This window comes from Delphinus delphis, chromosome 18, assembly GCF_949987515.2.
Source record: "Delphinus delphis chromosome 18, mDelDel1.2, whole genome shotgun sequence".
Lineage (NCBI taxonomy): Eukaryota > Metazoa > Chordata > Mammalia > Artiodactyla > Delphinidae > Delphinus > Delphinus delphis.
In genome coordinates this window covers 9446277-9467628 of record NC_082700.1, presented here as the reverse complement: position 1 = coordinate 9467628, position 21352 = coordinate 9446277, and the positions used below count along the sequence as shown (strand labels likewise).

Here is a 21352-nt window from a genome sequence, read left to right as displayed (position 1 = left end):
GATGGGGTGTGGGTGGGTTAGTGGGAGAAGGCATTGTGGGGGACCAGAGCATGAGTGGTCAGGGAGGGCCCTGTAGAGCTCCATGAGTATGTCAAACTCAGCTGTATTTTTTGCAAAGACAAATGATTATATCAGCAAACTAGAATATGTAAGCTCAAGTAGTTATATCTGCAACCTGAAATATTTGAGCCTTCACTATGTAATAGATGATATAAGAAGACAAAGATGAATAACTCCCTCCCCTCAGAGAGTGTCTAATCTGGTTGGAGAAATCTAACTGAAGAAATGAAGCATAAATGATCAAATAAAATAATTATAATTTAAGTAATAATAAAAGATACCAATGTAATCAATATCTCTGAACAATTAAATGTGCATGAGAGGTTCTATGTGTCTGTAGGAATTTGAAGTTTCCTAACTAAAGCCCTGGTGAGAGGTCAGAGCTGGAAATAAATATTAGTTACAGGAGGTGAGTCATTTTTCCAAGGCTACAGAGCTAGTTATGGGCTAAACTGACTTTAAAACTGCAGTCCTCATAACTTGCAGTCCAACAGTTTTTTCTCATACATTCTGCATTTGACATAGAAAAGACGGTAGTTTAGGGACTTCCCTGGTGGCACAGTGGTTAAGAATCTGCCTGCCAACGTAGGGGACATGGATTTGAGCCCTGGCGCAGTGGTTAAGGATCCGCCTGCCAATGCAGGGAACATGGGTTCGAGCCCTGGTCCAGGAAGATCCCACATGCCGCAGAGCAACTAAGCCCGTGCACCACAGCTAATGAGCCTGTGCTCTAGAGAAAGCCCGTGCGCAGCAATGAAGACCCAACACAGCCAAAAAAAAAGAAAAGAAAAGATAGTTTAAGAGGAAAGTAATGATGAGGAAAACTTTTGTCAAGATAAGGACACACCGATATATATTAGAATAGTATATAAATAACCATAGGCTTGCTGATTCTGTAGACATATATATTTCTGCGTTCATAAGCTGGTTACTCTGGGATTCCTATATGAAGGTAGATTTGCGTTAAGGAATGATCTCTGAATGTTGAAGAAGAGCATTACTGTGGGTTTGCTTAAGTGGGTAGAAGAGCAAAGAACTCTTTAAATCACAAATTGCAGGAACTGGCTATTTGGACTCAAAAACAAACAAGCACAAAATGCCATTTGTGAGCGTTTACGAGAAGAATGGGTAGTTTGATTGTAATTCTTTTTTTTATATATATATATATAAATTTATTTTATTTTATTTTTGGCTGCGCTGGGTCTTTGTTGCTGCATGCAGGCTTTCTCTAGTTGCGGCGAGTGGGGGCTACTCCGTGTTGCAGTGCACGGGGTTCTCATCGTGGTGGCTTCTCTTGTTGCGGAGCACGGGCTCTAGGTGCACAGTCTTCAGTAGACGCGGCACGCGGTCTCAGTAGTTGCCACTCAAGGGTTCTAGAGCGCAGGCTCAGTAGTTGTGGCATGCAGGCTTAGTTGCTTTGCGGCATGTGGAATCTTCCCGGACCAGGGCTCGAACTTGTGTCCCCTGCATTGGCAGGCAGATTCTTAACCACTGCACCACCAGGGAAGTCCTGGTTGTAATTCTTTAAAGGCAATGAATTGGAAAAGCAGTGTTTTCTTCTCAGCATGTCTGATGCACACCAAGGCTTCATCCAACTCAGAACTATTGCACCACCACCTCATCCTGAGTTTTCCCTCTTAGTTTTAACCAAGAGTATTTTTACTAGTAAGGTGGCATTTTTTAAAAGAAATAATTTTTATTGTTAATTGTGTTATATTACATTATCGTTCTCCCAATTGAATTTTCTTGAATACTCATAGATCTTTGATTCTCTAATCATGGCTTTTGTTGTTTTTCCCCCCAGTTTTATTGAGATATAATTGACATACAGCACTGTATACGTTTAAAGTGTACAGCATAATGGTTAGACTTACATAATCATGAGATGTTTACCACAATAGGTTTAGTGAACACTCACCATCTCATATAGATACAACATTAAAGAAATAGAAAAATAAAATTTTCCTTGTGATGAGAACTCTTATGATTTACTCTCAACAGTGTTCAGATATGTGACACATACAGCAGTATAATTATCTTTATCATTTTGTACATTACATCTCTACTACTTATTTATCTTATAACTGGAAGTTTGTACCTTTTGATCACCTTCATCCAATCCCCCCTCCCCCCACCTCAGGTAGCCACAGATCTGATCTTTTTTCTGTAAGTTTGTTTGTTTTTGAAGTATAATTGACCTACAACTCTATGTTAGTTCCTGGTATATAACATAGTGATGCTATATTTCTATACATTTCAAAATGATCACACAGTAAGTTTGGTTGTCATCTGTCGCCATACAGAGATATTACATAATTATTGACTGTATTCCCCATACTGTACATTTTATACCTGTGACTCATAATTCTGTAAACGAAGATTTGTACCCCTTAATCTCCCTTACCTATTTCTCTCCTCCCTCCACCCCCCTCGCATCTGGCCACCACCTATTTGTTTCCTGTATCTATGACTCTGTTTCTGTTTAGATATATTTGCTTATTTTGTTTTTTAGATTCCATATATAAGTGAAATCATCCCAGTTGAATTTTTAAATCTATATTTTCTTTAAGTCAAGGTGTCCTGTATATTTATAAAGCAAAATTCACTATTTTCAGTGTACAGTTCTTTGAGTTTTGATAAATGCCTACAATCATGTAACCACCACCACAACCAAGATATAGAACAGCTCCATCACCTAAAAAAACTCCCTGGTTCACCTTTGTCATCAACCTGCTCTCAACCCTTGGCAACCACTGATCTGGTTCTTGTACCCATAGTTTTGCCTTTTCCAGAATGCTATATAAGTGAAATCAAACAGTATGTAGCCTTTCGAGTCTGCCTTTGTTTCACTAATGCACCTAAGATTCATCCGTGTTGCGTGTATCAATCAATATAATTGCTCAGTAGTATTCCGTTGTGTGGATATACTACAATTTGTCTATCCATTCACCAGATGAAGAACATTTGAGTTGTTGCCACTTTGGGTGGCTATAACACCCCTATAAACATTCATATTCAAGTTTTTGTGTGTACATAAGTGCTCATTTCTTTTGGGTAACTTCCTAGGAATGAGATTGTGGGGTGCATATGATAAGTATATTTGAACTTTATCAGAGACCACCAAACATTTCCAAAGTGACCATACCATTTTGTATTACCACCAACGATGTATGAGAGTTCCAATTGCTCCACATCTTTGTTGGTACTTGGTGTTGTCAGTTTTTGTTTTGTTTTGTTTTTAACTATTCTAATAGGTGTCTAGTGTTTCTCATTGTGATTTAACTTTGTATGTCCTTAATGAGTAATGGCGTTGAGTGTCTTTTCATGTGCTTCTTTGCCATTCATATATCTTCTCTAGTAAAGTGTCTGAGGTTTTTGCCTATTTTTAAAGTTTGGTTGTTTGTTTTCTTATTGAGTTTTTATATTTTTTGCCAGTCTGTAGCTCATGTTTTCAATCTCTTAACAATGTCTTTCGCAGAAGTTTTGAGTTTTATTGGAGTGAGTGCAGTTTATCATGTTTTTTTTCATGTTTTTAATGTCACACCTAAGAAATTTTGCCTAACGTAAGGTCACAACTATTTTCTCCTTTGTTTTTCTTCTGGAAATTTCAGTTTTATGTTTTATGTGTAAGTTGATGATCCATTTCAAGTTAATTTTTTAGAAGATAAAAAGTATGGCTCAAGATTCATTTTTTGCTTAGCAATATCCCATTGGTTGACCACCATGTTGAAAAGACTATACTTTCTTCATTGAATTGCCTTTGCACTTATATTGTAAATCAGTTGACCATATATGCATGAGTCTATTTCTGGACTCTCTGTTCTGTTCCATTTATCTATGTGTCTATCCTTTCACAAGTATGGCACTTGATTACTTAGCTTTGTGTATGTCTTGGAATCCAGTAGCGTGAGTCCTCCAACTTTGTTCTTCTTTGCCAGGATTGTTTTGGCTATTTTAGTTCCTCTGCCTTTCCATATAAATTTAAAAACAGCTTGTTGATATCAATGTTTAAACTCCTACCGGAGTATTGATTTGGATTGTGTTGACGCTATAGATCAGTTAGGGAAGAATTGATACCTTAACAGTAACAAGACTTCTGATTCATAAACATGGTACATGTCTCTGTTTAGGTCTCTTTTGATTTTTTTTTTTTTAACCCTAACTTGTAGTTTTCAGCATATGGGTAATACGCGTACTTGAAAGTACTTAAAAATTTCATGTTTCGTGGTGCTATTCTAAATAGTACTGTTTTTTATTGTTTCGGTCTCCAGTTGTTCATTGCTAGTATTTTTTGTTGTTGTTGTTGTATATTGTTCATTTGCATCCTGCAGTCTTTGTACACTTACTCATTAGTTCTAGTAGCTTACGCGTAGACTTTTAAAATATAAATCAAGGATTACATTGTAAACCAAGAATGAAAATTTCATTCCATATTTTTAAATCAGGATTGTAGGAGCAAACCGCTTCTGATTGTGCAGTTCTATTCATTGGATGACATATGTATCTGAGTGGGTAAAGCTTTGAATCTCAAACACATGGGTGGTAAAGCTTTATCTACTCCCTGCTGCATGTGATCTAAGGTGCCTTGACTAAGTTCTGGACTTTTCCATCCAAGTTGACTTTAAAAAAAAAAAAAACTTTCAGCCATGATATAGATTAGCCAGTATAGAAATCATTTCAAGATAAAAAGTTCTGCATAATAAGGTAGTGTCAGCCAGAAAAATTAGGAAGTCTTCTCTTGTAGAACCCATGACCCATTTCTGATTCAGCCCATAGCAGGATTCATACAGACGTACCCAAAAGACAGTACTGCATAAACATGTGGGAATGCAACAACGCCAGACACCACAGTGCTCTTGATAAGGACCCAGCTTGTGTAAAATTGGTTAGAGTGGCAGGAGGTTGTTATCATTGGAATAATTCTTAGGACGGCTATGTCTCCAAAAATATTATGAAATAAGAAAAGCATTTGGCTGGAGGTATGTGAGCTGAAATTCTCAGGGCGCAGGAGCAGTGGGTAGAACAGAGGCCAAAGGAGTAGTCACAGCGGGGTGATCAAAAGAAACAGGCAGAGTAGGTAGGGCAGAGATGGAGGTAGCTTGGCTGAAGGGAACACCCATGGAATTTCTTTGCCTTCCCTTATGAGTTCCTTCCAGACAAGATTTCCAGAAAGCAGGCTGAAGGAAGACTTCCAGCCTGAGGGCAGTGACAGCACTTTTAAAACTTTGAGATTGATGAGCAGTTAATTAGACACTCACCCACTCACATGGTATATTATGATTAATGCCTGGAGAGCAATAAGGGGTTGTGATTTTATTCATTTTCTTCCTCGTGCACTGCAGACACAGTAATAGAGCTGGTCTCATGTTTTATTTTTAAAGCTTTGTGGGCTCTACATTTCTCATGCATATTTGAAATGCTGAGCTAATGCAGAATCCTAACGGGAATCATAGCCAGAGGGCACTTAGCTTCTGCCAGGTAGGCAAATGAAAACAAGAGAGCTGAAGGTCTCCTGTAAATGTTACCCACAAGAATTTTACTCACCTTTTTTTGTCTGGAAGTTTCTCTCCTGTGTGGACAGACAATTAATATCCTGGGTCCCGATTTACTCTTGAAGAGTTGTTGAGCAGTGTTAACTTTTCATTGGCTTGAAAAAATAGATTGTACTAAGGATGTCCGTGGCTGGGAGGACCGACACCTGGCTGGGCATATGTGGATGTGTGGCTCTCATGTTCAGGTCTCGGAAACCAGACAGGTTTGCTGTCTTTAGTGAAGGTGTGAACCTCCAGAATGGTGACCATGCCCCACCATTGCTTCTGCAACTCTGACAGCGCCAGTACACAGTAGCCGTCTGTAAATATTTGTTACTGCAAGTCAGAACAGTGCAGTCTCTGTTACTTAGCAACCACAACTATAATTCTGTTTTTATGTGTTTTGATTGAATTTGTAATTGAAAAATAATTTCCCCTGTGAGTAATGAAAAGCTAATTGCAATTCTGAGTACCTGGATGAAACTAACCATCTCAAAATGGAGGCAGAGCCAAGGTATCACAATACCTTGCAAAATTTGTCACCTTTAAGGCAAATTGCAGCAAATCAAAGCTCCTGAATGAGATTTTTAAGAAGTGGCATGTTCTATTAGCATTTTGGTTTGGGACATTTTCTCAGACTGCTAACATAGGGCCTTGATGCCCAAGATGATCTCTGAATTTCTAATTTAATGTTAGATCTGCCTAACTTATGTTGTTAATAAATAGTAACTAATCACAACATGTATAAGACAAGGGCATTCACCTTGTTCAGTACTGTTTTATGGAGATATGGAATTGATTAGGATTATAGTGCATCTGTCACTGCCCTTTGTATTTAAAAGGACAACTAATGACAATGGATTATAATGTGGGATGAGGGAGAGGGTAAGAAAGAATGCTGACAAAAGTGATTTTTACAGTTTACCTCTACACACAAAGGCACATATTTGATTTGAGTTATTTAAGTAATATTATTAATTTTAAATAATGGTAATCTATGAAAATGGATAATATACTTTAAATTTTCCCTTTAAGGATATCACAGAAAATGTACAATGTTATATATTGTGTTATGTCATATAACACAATTTGTGACAATTACCTAGACTGAAACCATAGACAAATCATTGGGAGAAGGATATAGGTGGTTACATGATAATCATGGTCATTTTGAAATTCTGAATCTATAAATTAAATACAAATCCCAATAAGGGGTGATTTCATTTCTTTAGAACACAAAGTGCTCACCAAGCATGACTCTAAGTATTGTACAAATATTTACTCATTTAGTTCTCATAACAACCCTATAAGATAGGCTCTAACATCATTCCCATTTTACAGATGAGGAAACAGAGGCACAGAGGTATGAAATAACTTGTCGATTTACAGTTAGTAAATAGCACTGCTAGGATTCAAAGCCACACAGGCTGCTTCTGGAGTTTCCAAAGAGAGCTTAGGTCTTTTTGTGAAACACAATTTGGAGTGTTTTTCATGTCCTCCTTTAAAGGTAATTCTTCCCGAGATGTTTACGTTGCCTTGTGATGTTCTGAATTTAACTTGTAAGTCCCAAGGTTAGAAATTCTCATTGCATTTGTGCCTTCATGGACCTCAACTGTAAAAAAATAATCATATTAAAGTAAGAGTTTAAAGCACACTTTGTTCTTTTGTGAAGTGTTTAGAACTGATTTACTGTTGGAGAGTAGCGGTACTTTGTCAACTGTTCCTTCAATTCATTTCATCAAGGCTGTCTCTTGAGGGCCTTACTTTACTATGGGGACAAATGAGACAGAATCCTCACCCTGAGATCTCAGGCTAATGCTGTGATTCTCAACCCGAGATGGGGCAGCAGTTTGCCCTGTCTGGAGCTCTGGGAACGTTTTTGCTTGTCATGCCTGTGGTGATGCTACTGGCATCTAGTGGGTGGGGCCAGAGATGCTGCTAACCTCCCACAATGCACAAGGTAGCACCCGCCGCCCCAAGGAATTATCTGTCCCCAAATGCCCACGGTGCCTAGGTTGACAAATGAGTAATGATTTACTTGGACAAATGATGTAATCACTGTAAGTACAGGATAGCTAAGGGGGAAAGGGCTTCAGAGACAGTTTCCTGGGAAAATGACCCTAAAATGCCAGTAGGAATTACCCAGACAAGAACACATGAAATTTTGATGTGGTTATTTTCAACTTTCACTTTTGTTTTTATAACTAATTTAATGTGCAGGAAAGGCATCTTCATCCCCACCCCTACCTGCCACCACAAACCTCACCCCAAGGTAGCCTGTATAGAATGGGAGCAGCCATGGAGTACAGACAAGTACAGACATGGAAGGGTCAAACATAGGGGATTTCCCACATGAAAAACATTGACCTTTCTATATATTTTTTAATATCTTTATTGGGGTATAATTGCTTTATATTATTGTGTTAGATTCTGCTGTATAACAAAGTGAATCAGCTATACATATACTTATAGCCCCATATCCCCTCCCTCTTGCATCTCCCTCCCACCCTCCCTACCCCACCCCTCTAGGTGGTCACAAAGCACCGAGCTGATCTCCCTGTGCTATGCGGCTGCTTCCCACTAGCTATCTATTTTACATTTGGTAGTGTATATATGTCCATGCCACTCTCTCACTTCGGTCCAGCTTACCCTTCCCCCTCCCCGTGTCCTTAAGTCCACTCTCTATGTCTGGATCTTTATTCCTGGCCTGCCCTAAGTTCTTCAAAGCATTTTTTTTTTTTTTTTTAGATTCCATATGTATGTGTTAGCATACAGTATTTGTTTTTCTCTTTCTGACTTACTTCACTCTGTATGACAGTCTCTAGGTCCATCCATCTCACTACAAATAACTCAATTTCATTTCTTTTTATGGCTGAGTAATATTCCATTGTATATATGTGCCACATCTTCTTTATCCATTCATCTGTCTTTGGACACTTAGGTTGCTCAGTGTCCTGGCTATTGTAAATACTGCTGCAGTGAACATTGTGGTACATGACTCTGAGTTACGGTTTTCTCAGGGTATATGCCTGGTAGTGGGATTGCTAGGTCATATGGTAGTTCTATTTTTAGTTTTTTAAGGAACCTCCTACTATTCTCCATAGTGGCTGTATCAATTTACATTCCCACCAATAGTGTAGGAGGGTTCCCTTTTCTCCACACTCTCTCCAGCATTTATTGTTTGTGGATTTTTTAATGATGGCCATTCTGACTGGTGTGAGGTGACACCTCATTGTAGTTTTCTGTTGCATTTCTCTAATGATTAGTGATGTTGAGCATCCTTTCATGTATTTGTTGGCAATCTGTATATCTTCTCTGGAGAAATGTCTATTTAGGTCTTCTGCCCATTTTTGGATTGGGTTGTTTGTTTTTTTGATATTGAGCTGAATCAGCTGCTTGTATATTTTGGAGATTAATCCTCTGTCACTTGCTTCATTTGCAAATATCTTCTCCCATTCTGAGGGTTGTCTTTTTGTCTTGTTTCTGGTTTCTTTTGCTATGCAAAACTTTTAAGTTTCACTAGGTCCCATTTCTTTATTTTTGTTTTTATTTCTATTTCTCTAGGAAGTGGGTCAAAAAAGGTCTTGCTGTGATTTATGTCATAGAGTGTTCTGCCTATGTTTGCCTTTAAGAGTTTTATGGTGTCTGGCCTTACATTTAGGTCTTTAATGCATTTTGAGTTTATTTTTGTGTATGGTGTTAGGGAGTGTTCTAATTTCATTCTTTCACATGTAGTTGTCCAGTTTTCCCAGCACCACTTATTAAAGAGGCTGTCTTTTCTTCATTGTATATTCTTGCCTCCTTTATCGAAGATAAGGTGACCATATGTACGTGGGTCTATCTCTGGGCTTTCTATCCTGTTCCATTGATCTAGATTTCTGTTTTTGTGCCAGTACCATACTGTCTTGATTACTACAGCTTTGTAGTATAGTCTGAAGTTAGGAAGCCTGATTCCTCCAGCTCCATTTTTCTTTCTCAAGATCGCTTTAGCTATTTGGGGTCTTTTGTATTTCCATACAAATTGTGAAACTTTTTCTTCTAGTTTTGTGAAAAATGCCATTGGTAGTTTGATAGGGATTGCAGTGAATCTGTAGATTGCTTAGGGTACTATAGTCATTTTCACAATGTTGATGCTTCCAATCCAAGAACATGGTATATCTCTCCGTCTATTTGTATCATCTTAAATTACTTTCCTCAGTGTCTTATAGTTTTCTTCATACAAGTGTTTTGTCTCCTTAGGTAGGATTATTCCTAGGAATTTTATTCTCTTTGTTGCAGTGGTACATGGGAGTGTTTCCTTAATTTCTCTTTCCAATTTTTTATCATTAGTGTATAGAAATGCAGCAGATTTCTATGCATTAATTTTGTATCCTTCTACTTTACCAAATTCATTGATTAGCTCTAGTAGTTTTCTGGTAGCATCTTTAGGATTCTCTATGTATAGTATCATGTCATCTGCAAACAGTGACAGCTTTATTTCTTCTTTGCTGATTTGGATCCTTTTATTTCTTTTTTGTCTCTGATTACTGTGGCTAAAACTCCCAAAACTACATTGAATAATAGTGGTGAGGGTGGGAAACCTTGTCTTGTTCCTGATCTTAGTAGAAATGGTTTCAGTTTTTCACCGTTGAGAACGATGTTGGCTGTGGGTTTGTCATATATGGCCTTTATTATGTTGAGGTAAGTTCCCTCTATGCCTACTTTCTGGAGAGTTTTAATCATAAATGAGTGTTAAATTTGGTTGAAACCTTTTTCTGCATCTATTGAGATGATCATATGGTTTTTATCCTTCAGTTTGTTAATATGGTGTATCACATTGATTTGCATATATTGAAGAATCCTTGCATGTCTTGGATAAACCCCTTGATCATGGTGTATGATCCTTTTAATGTGCTGTTGGATTCTGTTTGCTAGTATTTTTTTGAGGATTTTTGCATCTATGTTCATCAGTGATATTGGCCTGTAGTTTTCTTCTTTTGTGACATCTTTGTCTGGTTTTGTTATCAGGGTGATGGTGGCCTCGTAGAATGAGTTTGGGAGTGTTCCTCCCTATGCTATATTTTGGAAGAGTTTGAGAAGGATAGGTGTTACCTCTTCTCTAAATGTTTGATAGAATTCGCCTGTGAAGCCATCTGGTCCTGGGCTTTTGTTTGTTGGAAGATTTTTAATCACAGTTTCAATTTCATTACTTGTGATTGGTCTGTTTATATTTTCTATTTCTTCCTGTTTCAGTCTTGGAAGGTTGTACTTTTCTAAGAATCTGTCCATTTCTTCCAGGTTGTCCATTTTATTGGCATAGAGTTGCTTGTAGTAATCTCTCATGATCCTTTGTATTTCTGCAGTGTCAGTTGATACTTCTCCATTTTCATTTCTAATTCTGTTGATTTGAGTCTTCTCCCTTTTTTTCTTGATGAGTCTGGCTAATGGTTTATCAATTTGGTTTTTCTTCTCAAAGAACCAGCTTTAAGTTTTATTGATCTTTGCTATCATTTCCTTCATTTCTTTTTTATTTATTTCTGATCTGATCTTTATGATTTCTTTCCATTGGCTAACTTTGTGTTTTTTTTAATCTTTCTCTAATTGCTTTAGGTGTAAGGTTAGGTTGTTTGAGATTTTTTTATTTCTTGAGGTAGGATTTTATTGCTATATACTTCCCTATTAGAACTGCTTTTGCTGCATCCCATAGGTTTCCATTGTCATTTGTTTCTAAGTATTTTTTGATTTCCTCTTTGATTCCTTCAGTGATCTCTTGGTTATTTAGTAGCGTATTCTTTAGCATCCCGGTGTTTGTATTTTTTACCGTTTTTTTTTTTTCCTGTAATTGATATGTAGTCTCATAGCATTGTGGTCGGAAAAGATACTTGATACAATTTCAATTTTCTTAAATTTACCGAGGCTTGACTTGTGACCCAAGATATGATATATCCTGGAGAATGTTCCATGAGCACTTGAGAAGAAAGTGTATTCTGTTGTTATTGCATGGAATGTCCTATAAATATCAATTAATTCCATCTTGTGTAATGTGTCATTTAAAGCTTGTGTTTCTTTATTTTCATTTTGTTTGATCTTTCCATAGGTGAAAGTGGGGTGTTAAAGTCCCTTACTATGATTGTGTTACTGTCAATTTCCCCTTTTATGGCTGTTAGTATTTGCCTTATGTATTGAGGTGCTCTTATGTTGGGTGCATAAATATTTACAGTTGTTATATCTTCTTCTTGGATCGATCCCTTGATCATTATGTAGTGTCCTTCTTTGTCTCTTATACTAGTCTTTTTTTTAAAGTCTATTTTGTCTGATATGAGAATTGCTATTCCAGCTTTCTTTTGATTTCCATTTGCATGGAATATCTTTTTCCATCCCCTACTTTCAGTCTTATGTGTCCCTAAGTCTGAAGTGGGTGTCTTGTAGACGGCATATGTATGGGTCTTGTTTTTGTATCCATTCAGCCAGTCTGTGTCTTTTGGTTGGAGCATTTAATCCATTTACATTTAACGTAATTATCGGTATGTATGTTCCTTTTACATTTTCTTAATTGTTTTGCATTCTTTATTGTAGGTCTTATCCTTCTCTTGTGTTTCCTGTCTAAAGTTCTTTTAGCATTTGTTGTAAAGCTGATTTGGTGGTGCTGAATTCTCTTAGCTTTTTCTTGTCTGTAAAGGTTTTAATTTCTCCACTGAATCTCAGTGAGATCCTTGATGGGTAGAGGAATCTTGGTTTTAGGTCTTTCCCTTTCATCACTTTAAATTGTCCTGCCACTCCCTCTGGCTTGCAGAGTTTCTGCTGAAAGATCAGCTGTTAACCTTATGGGGATTCCCTTATATGTTATTTGTTGCTTTTCTCTTGCTGCTTTCAATATTTTTTCTTTGTATTTAATTTTTGATAGCTTGATTAATATGTGTCTTCACATGTTTCTCCTTGGATTTATCCTGTATGGGACTCTCTGTGCTTCCTCGACTTGATTGACTGTTTCCTTTCCCATATTAGGAAAGTTTTCAACTATAACCCCTTCAAATATTTTCTCAGTCCCTTTTTTTTCTCTCTTCTTTTGGGACCCCTATAATTCGAATGTTGGTGTATTTAATGTTGTCCCAGAGGTCTCTGAGACTGTCCTCAATTCTTTTCATTCTTTTTTTCTTTATTCTGCTCTGCAGTAGTTATTTCCACTATTTTATCTTCCAGGTCACTTATCTGTTCTTCTGCCTCAGTTATTCTGCTATTGATTCCTTCTAGAGAATTTTTAATTTCATTTATTGTGTTGTTCATCGTTTGTTTGCTCTTTAGTTCTTCTAGGTCCTTATTAAACATTTCTTATATTTTCTCCATTCTATTTCTAAGATTTTAGATCATCTTTACTATCATTACTCTGAATTCTTTTTCAGGTAGACTGCCTGTTTCCTCTTCATTTGTTTGGTCTGTTGGGTTTTTACCTTGCTACTTCATCTGCTGCGTATTTCTCTTGTCTTCTCATTTTACTTATCTTACCGTGTTTGGGGTCTCCTTTTCTCAGGCTGCAGGTTCATAGTTCCCGTTGTTTTTTTGTCTGCTCCCAGTGGGTAAGGTTGGTTCAGTGGGTTGTGTAGGCTTCCTGGTGGAGGGTGCTGGTACCTGTGCTCTGGTGGATGAGACTGGATCTTGTCTTTCTGGTGGGCAGGACCACGTCCGGTGGTGTGTTTTGGGGTGTCTGTGAACTTATTACAATTTTAGGCAGCCTCTCTGCTAATGGGTGGGGTTGTGTTCCTGTCTTGCTAGTTGTTTGGCATAGGGTGTCTAGCACTGTAGCTTGCTGGTCGTTGAGTGGAGCTGGGTCTTAATACTGAGATGGAGATCTCTGGGACAGCTCTCGCTCATTGATATTATGTGGGGCCGGGACGTCTCTGGTGGTCCAATGTCTTGAACTCGGCTCTCCCACCTCAGAGGCTCAGGCCTGACAGCCAGCCGGAGCACCAAGACCCTGTCAGCGTCATGGCTTTTGGGAAGTCTGAGGTCTTCTGACAGTGTTCAGTGGGTGTCCTGTAGGAGCTGTTCCACATGTAGATGTATCTTTGATGTATTTGTGGGGAGGAAAGTGATCTCCATGTCTTACTCCTCCGCCATCTTGAAGGTCCTCTCTCTTCATACCTCCTGTTGCTAGAGCATCCACATTTCATCAGGGCTGCCAGCCGGCAGATACCACCAGGCCGTCCACTTCTTGGTCAGTAGCTCCCTGCACAGCTGCTACCCAGGGCCCAACTCTAGTGAGCCCCTGAAACCACTGATCATGGGGCTTTCCTGATCTTTATAGTTTTTAATGGCCTCTTATGTAACCTTTTCCAACCAGCTACTTAAAATGACTTCAGGAAGAATACACAAGAAACTACAAAATAGGACAGCAGGGCAAAAGTAGGAGTTTATATTATTAATATTATTCACTTCTCTCTCTCTATTTTTTTAGATATTTGTATTGCATTCTTAAAAATATTAGCAATGTTTTTAAAAATGCCTTGCTTTGCCACATATATAATAGATTACCATGGCTACCATTTTGTGAGTGTTTAGTGTATGTTGACTAGTATACTAAGCTCTTGACATTGATCTCGCTTAATTCTCACAAGAACCTATGAATAACCGGTGCTATTATTATTGCTGTTGTTGTTCAGAATTCAGGGGGACCAGACTTCTCCTGGTTTGAGCAGCTGGGTGGTAGTGACGCCCTTCCTTGAGTCAGGAAACAGCCGAGGAGGGAGGTGAGGAGAGTCCGGCCAGGGTCTGAGCGGGGAAGGAGTGATGAGCTGAGGCGCCTGAGGGGCCAGTGCCAGTGGAAGTGTCCAGGTGCAGTTGGGTGTGCGGGTGTGGAGCTGGACAGGGGCCTCAGCTGGAGACAGAGATGTAAAGTCATCTGCATATGAAGGTATGAGGTCCCGAGAGTGGGACAGTAAGAAGAAGACCTAGGCTGGTCGAGGGGGACCCCACGTCTATGGGGCAGGCAGAGGGAGGAGCCGCGAGACGCCCCTTAGCTCCAGAGAGTGAGTGCTTCGTACCATCCGGTTCTCCCCCTCCACCCTGGGCTGATTTGCTTTCTTTCAGTTTTCTCAGAAATCTCTCATATGACCCTTGCTTCAACTTGGACTAATTCTCACTAGAGAAATTTTATCTGGATTAGACGCAATTGTTGGGAACAGTTAAAAAGCTAAGGATACCTCATCTGACTTCTCTGATACAGGAATATGTGAATTTAAACTGTGCCTGAAATCCCCAAACTAAAGAAGCCCAAGAACACCTGGACTTTTGTTTATAGCTCTTTACTTTTGGACCACTGTGGCTGACGTCCTTTATCGATTTGCCAGAGGAACTTACACTCTTCACTGAAACCCTCATTATTAGAGTCTGTTGCTTATTTAAAATTATTTTCTGGAGATGTAACGTATAGCATGGTGACTATAGTTAACAATACTGTGTCGCATATTTGAAAGTTGCTAAGAGAGTAGATCTTAAAAGTTCCCATCACAAGAAAAAAAATTACTATGTGTGAAGATGGATGTTAACTAAACTTATTGTGGTGATCATTTCACAGTATATACAAACATCAAATCATTATGTCGTACACCTTAAACTTATACAATGTCCTACATCAATTATTTCTCAATTGAAAATATATATTATACAAGTTACACGGTCCCACACGTACATCCTTTCCCCCTTAATCAACATCACATACTACTTCATTTTCTTTGCACAGTGAGATCAGTCCACGCTTAACCATTTCTCTCCCACACCTCCACTGACATCCAGGGACAGTTTGTGGGGTTCCGGGCTGGAAGAGGGGCCAGCATTTGTGCTGCCGCAGGACCACTTGGTAGAAAGGCAGCCAGAGTGAGAAGCTCAGCAAAGGGGAGGCATGGCCTTCACTGGCTCAGCTGTGGCATGGTGACAGCCACTCGTGCACTTCTAATTACACTCTCCCCCCCACCCCAGTCACCGTAGGGCCATCCTGCTGGATGGCCTGTGATATTTGAAAGGCCCCACGTTGGGTGAGTACATACCAGACAAGTGCATGTGGCATAGCTCTCCACCCTGCTCTGCAGAATCTGTTTTGTAAACTCCCAGACAGACGGGGAGCGTTTCCCAGGCCCCGCAGAGGAGGAGCTGCTGCTCCCGGAGGTGCTGGCCTCTGATCCCCGGAACAGGTGACTGGTTTCTGACCATCTTGGAGGACCACACCCGGAACACTCCTAAAGAGACGGGGCTAGAGACCTTTAGCCTCTGACACTTGAGCGGAGGGTGAGAAGTTCAGGCTGCAGCTTTAATCAGAATCAGATGAACCCGTACCCCTGCTTGTTATTCCTCTTGAGGCTTTGGCAGGAATATTAGAAAAATATCACAGGAAACTGACCATTAAGTCAGCATGGGAGACCTCATGACCAATCTAAAGTTGGCAGTTTAAATGTAAAATACAAACCTAAGATACGAAGAAGGAAAGGGCCCCATTGCTGTCATTCATGCGTCAAGTGCAGAGGGCCGCTCTGTGTCTCCCCAGGCTCTGTCACAGTGGCCGAGGGGGCACTTTGCTCAGACAGGGCCCAGACCACCCTCCCTGTCTCCCACTGGTCCCCGCACAGCGCACTTCCTGCTCACGAGTCCCCAGCCCTCCCAGCAAGCACACTGCCTGCCTTTCCCTCATTCTCCTGCTGGCCCTTGGGCTCTGCCCTCCCAGGTGTCCCCTCCATGCTCGGGGCAGTCTGGACACAGCTCACTTCACGCTGACCCTGGCCTCGCTCCCTCTGGGCGTGGTAAGCTGGGGAGGCGAGGACTCCCTCGCAGTTCCAAAGTGCTCGCCGGTAGGAACCGTGTCTTGTCTGGTGGTACATCATGGGCGCCTGGTGCTCCGTGGCCCTGTGCCGGGCAGGAATTCAATAACTGTTTGTTAAATTGAACTGGCACCTGGCAGAAAATGACCCGTCAGTTAACGAATTATTTTACTGCTTCTACCTGTGAGAGAATGTTGTGTGGCGATAAATTATTCATTTTCTCTTCAAAATACCCCAAATCTCTCTGCTGCTGAGCTACACTTCTTCTTGGGGATCATTCACTGCTCAGCCCTCTACTCAGGCTTCTCTGAAACTGCCCACGATGACTGCTGAACCCAAAAGGCATATTTTAGGTTTTGTATCACTTACTCTTTCTTAACTATTTGATACAAATAACTCACTGCACCCCCCACCCGCCCGTCTGTAATGCTCGTTCTGTGGCTTCCGTCTCTGGCTACACCTTCCCCAGCCCAGGTCCTCCTCTACCCGGGCCTTGAGCACAGGAGTTTCCGGGGTTCTGAATTCTCCCTGGATAATTAGTTTAATTATTATGTCTCCTCTGTGTGTATCATCTACATGCCGATCATTCCCAAGTAGGTCTGGATGTCGCAAGGTGCCCCAAAATTGAACGCATCACAATGTAAGCTTGTTATCTTCTCCATGTCCCAGCTCCCAGTACCTCCCTATTTCACTGTTTTCTATGTTTAAAGGCACAGTGACCAAAGCCTGAAATGCAGAGTCATCCTCTCTTTCTCCCTGGCCCCCAAGCTTCTACATCACTGGCCCAGTCTTCAGCTGCTGTCACTTCCTTTCTGCTCTTCTTTGCCGTCTCTCACCTAAACTATTGTAACCATCTTCTACCCGCCCTTCCTCAGCTCAGTGTCCGTCCTGCCCCCAGGTGTGTTTCTGACATGCGGTGGAATTACATCACTCTCCTAATACCCTTCAAGACCCTCACCCCCAGCCCCCACTGCCACAGATTGCTCCTAACATCTTCATCTGGGCCCTTCATGATCTGGGCCCTGCTCATCCCACCAGTGATTCCCACTCACATCCTTGCAGTTCCTAGACTAAAGCATGCCATTTAATGACCGCTGGCTTCGCCTGCCGTTCTTTTAACCTAGGCGGCAAATTGCTATTAGTCCTTCATAGCCTTGCTGAAACATTGCCTCTTCTGGGACGTTTTGTCCTTATGTGTTCAGAAAGTGAATTGCTTCTTCTCTTATTCATCATATTTACATCCCACATGGGACGGGAAGATCCCCGAGGACAGGGACCACATCTTGCTCACCTCTGCATTCCCAGCCACTCAACCTGTTCCTGGTACGTGGTGTCCAGTGTCGGATGAACATATCTCAGCTTCTCTTCGTGTTGACTTTCCCACCAGAGCCTCACGTTTCACTTTTAAAATGAGACTTTTGACTATTTCTCCTTTACTAATGTATTAACCGTTCTAAAGTCTCCTGAAGAAAAGAGTAAAAATTAACAGGTTCTGGGAGCAGTGGACATTGTGGACATGACTTCTGAAAAGGTCAAACTGCTTTGCTTACCTTAACACGTAAATCCAGTTTGTCCAGAGCACAAACTGGACAGCTTCGTCACGTGTCATGGGTTTCCTCTTTCCGTGGAAAAGGTGGACGGGGGAAGGAAACTACCATTTATTGACTAGCCTATTGACTAGGTCCATGGCACAGGCTGTCATTTCCCAGGCCCTGCTAGATTTTCCCTGAGTAGGCAGGAGCAGAGAAATCTCTGGACAAGAAGTCCAGCTCTCTAGATGATGCATGGTTCCCTTGAGCAAGTGTTTCTCTCAGAGCCTTAGTCTGCTCATTTGAAAATAAAAGGGTCAGGCCAAGTGGTCCCTAGAGCCTGCCAAGTTCTAATGTTTCCTTAGCAAACATTTACCAAGTGGATTCTCTCTGAGCCAGCGCCTGTGCTGGGCGTTAGAGATGCAAATAAGGTGCAGCTCTCAGCCTGTCACATTCAGTGGAGGAGAATAATTCTTTTATTCTGACTATGCAAGGTCTATTGTTACTATTTAAAGTCAATCACTGATTGGACCTATGTAGAAAAAGTATGTTCAGTTAAAAAAGAAAAACCTACAGAGACAATCATGTATAAAATTACCTGCTAGGGCTTATGCGGATTAGAAGAATAAATTATGGTTCCTGCCTTAAAAGAGGCTCTAATCCAGTGGAAAGACACACCGTTCATGCAGCAAAGAAAATACGTTTTATAATCAAAATTGTTATTCATGCAGGAGTAGCTTTCCAGGCCACCAGTGTTAGACCAACTCAGCTTATCTGAAGCGTTTTATATTACTTTATATAAGGTATCATTAAGTTAGAGGGAAACAGATACTGATGCTAAATATTTGTCCTAAATGCAGACTGGCTGCAATCGCAGCAGAACTTCACAGTGGTTTTGATAAAGTGCTGTGAACACTTCTGTTATATGACATGTTCTTTTACCTGAAGCAGCCAGTCCTTAAAGAGGCATTTCCATCTCTCCCCGGTGTGTTTCATCCATTTTGTATTCTCGGAGAGTCTAGCCATTGTTTACTTTACCTTATGCAAGATAAATATAGACTGAAGCTATACCGTGCTAGGAATGTCTACCTAGTTTCAGACCACCATAAAGAGTGCTTTCTCTCTTTTTCTTTTTTTCCCATCTTAAAAAATCAGCTGTTTTTTTTTTTCAGCTTTATTGAGGTACAATTGACAAAATTATAAGATGTTTAAAGTATACATGTTGATTTAATAAATGTATACACTGTGAAAGGAGGAGTTGAATGGTTATGTGTATGATACTTGAAATTGTATCCAGAAATTCTAAGATGTCTTTTCTTTTATAAGCCCATTTATTTGTTTGTTTGTTTATTTATTTTATTATTTATTATTATTTTTTTGGCTGCATTGGGTCTTAGTTGCGGCACGTGGGCTCTTCCTTGAGGCATGCGGGCTCTTCCTTGTGGCACATGGGCTTCTCTCTAGTTGTGGCTTGCGGGTTTTCTCTTCTCTAATTATGGTGCATGGGCTCCAGAGCTCGTGGGCTCTGTAGTTTGCTGCACGCAGGCTCTCTAGTTGAGGCGCACGAGCTTAGTAGTTGTGACACGTGGGCTTAGTTGCCCCGCAACATGTGGGATCTTAGTTCCCTGACCAGGGATCGAACCCACGTCCCCTGCATTGGAAGGAGGATTCTTTACCACTGGACCACCAGGGAAGTCCCGCTAAGATGTCTTTAATGATGACAATTTTGTAGATTGTATTGAGAACTAATAAGCAAGTAGAATCAGAACAAAAGAAATGTAGATCACTTTACATCAGTAATTTCAAAGTCCAAGGAATAAAATGATTTTTAAATGAATAAAACAAAGACTACATTTTTTAAAAATAGACTTTATTTTTAGAGCAGTTTTAGGTTCACAGGAAAATTAACCACAAAGTATGGAGAGTTCTCCTATACCACCTGTACCCACACATGCACAGCCTCTTCCACCATTAACATCCCCACCAGAGGAGCACATTACAACTGGTGAACCTGCATTGACATATCATTATCACCCAAAGTCTGTAGTTGGTAGTAGGCTTCTCTCTTGGTCTTGTACATTCTGTGGGTTTTGACAAATGTGTAATGTCACGTATCCACCATTAGAGTATCATGCGAATATTTCACTGCCCTAAAGACCCTCTATGCTCTGTCTACTCATCCCTATCATCCCTCCCTCACTCCTAATACATAGCAACCACTGATCTTCTTACTGGCTTTGCCTCTTCCAGAATGTCATACAGTTGGAATCATATAGTATGGAGCCTTTCAGATTGGCTTCTTCCGTTTAGTAATATGCATTTAAGGTCCCTTTATGTCTTTTTATGGCTTGATGGCTCATTTCTTTAGCACTGAATAATACTCCATTGTCTGGATGGACCACAGTTTATTTTTCCATTCGCCTACTGAAGAACAGCTTGGTCACTTCCAAGCTGTTGGCACTTCCAGTTGCCAGTTTTGGCAGTTATGAATAAAGCTGCTATAAACATTCCTGTGCAATGTCACCTCACACCCATTGATACTGTGGACATGTTGGCTTCAAAAGTTTTGTCACATTGGTTTATATTTTGAGTACATATGTCTTTTAGAAATACAGTATTTGTCTTTATGGCTTAAAAAAATTCCCGTGCAAGTTTATGTGTGCAATAAGTTTTCAACTCTTTGCGTAAGTACCTAGGAGTGCAAACTACTGGAACGTATACTAAGAGTATGTTTAGTTTTATAAAAAACTGCCAAAGTGTCTTCCAAAGGGGCTGTACCATTTTGCATTCCCAGCAGCAATGAATGAGGGTTTCTGTTGTTCCTCATCCTAGCCAGAATTTGGTAATACCAGTGTTTTAGAATGTTGTCGTTCTAGTAGGTGTGTAGTGGTATCTCATGGTTGTTTTAATTTGCAATTTTCTAATGATATATGATATACAGCATCTTTTCATATGCTTATTTGCCATCATTGTATCTTCTTTGGGTGAGGTATCTGTTCAGATTTTTGGTCTCTTTTTTTAATTGGATTGTTTATTTTATTATTTTGAGTTTTAAGAGTTCTTCGTATGTTTTAGATAACAGCCCTTTATCAGATATGATTTTTACAAATATTTTCTCTAAGCCTATGGCATAGCTTCTCATATACTTGACAGTTTCTTTCACAGAGTAGAAGTTTTTAATTTTAATGAAGTCCAGCTTATCAAGTATTTATTTCATAGATCGTGACTTTGATGTTGTACCTAGAAAGTCATCACTAAACCTAAGGTCATACAGATATTCTCCTATGTTATCTTCTAGGGGTGTGACAGTTTTGTGCTTACATTTAGATCTGTGATCCATTTTGAGTTAACTTTTGTGAAGAGTGTAAGATCTATGTCTAGACTGACTTTTTTTTGCATGTGGATATATAGTTCTTTCAACATTGTTGAAAACCTGTCTCCATTGTAT

At 40.0% G+C, this 21352-nt stretch overlaps 1 protein-coding gene across 4 annotated transcripts in view; it reads left to right on the top strand.

The window, feature by feature from the left end:
* Nucleotides 1-21352, top strand: part of STARD13 (StAR related lipid transfer domain containing 13) — a 499956-nt gene that overhangs the window by 434537 nt on the left and 44067 nt on the right. The gene's annotated exons all lie outside the window — the stretch shown is intronic.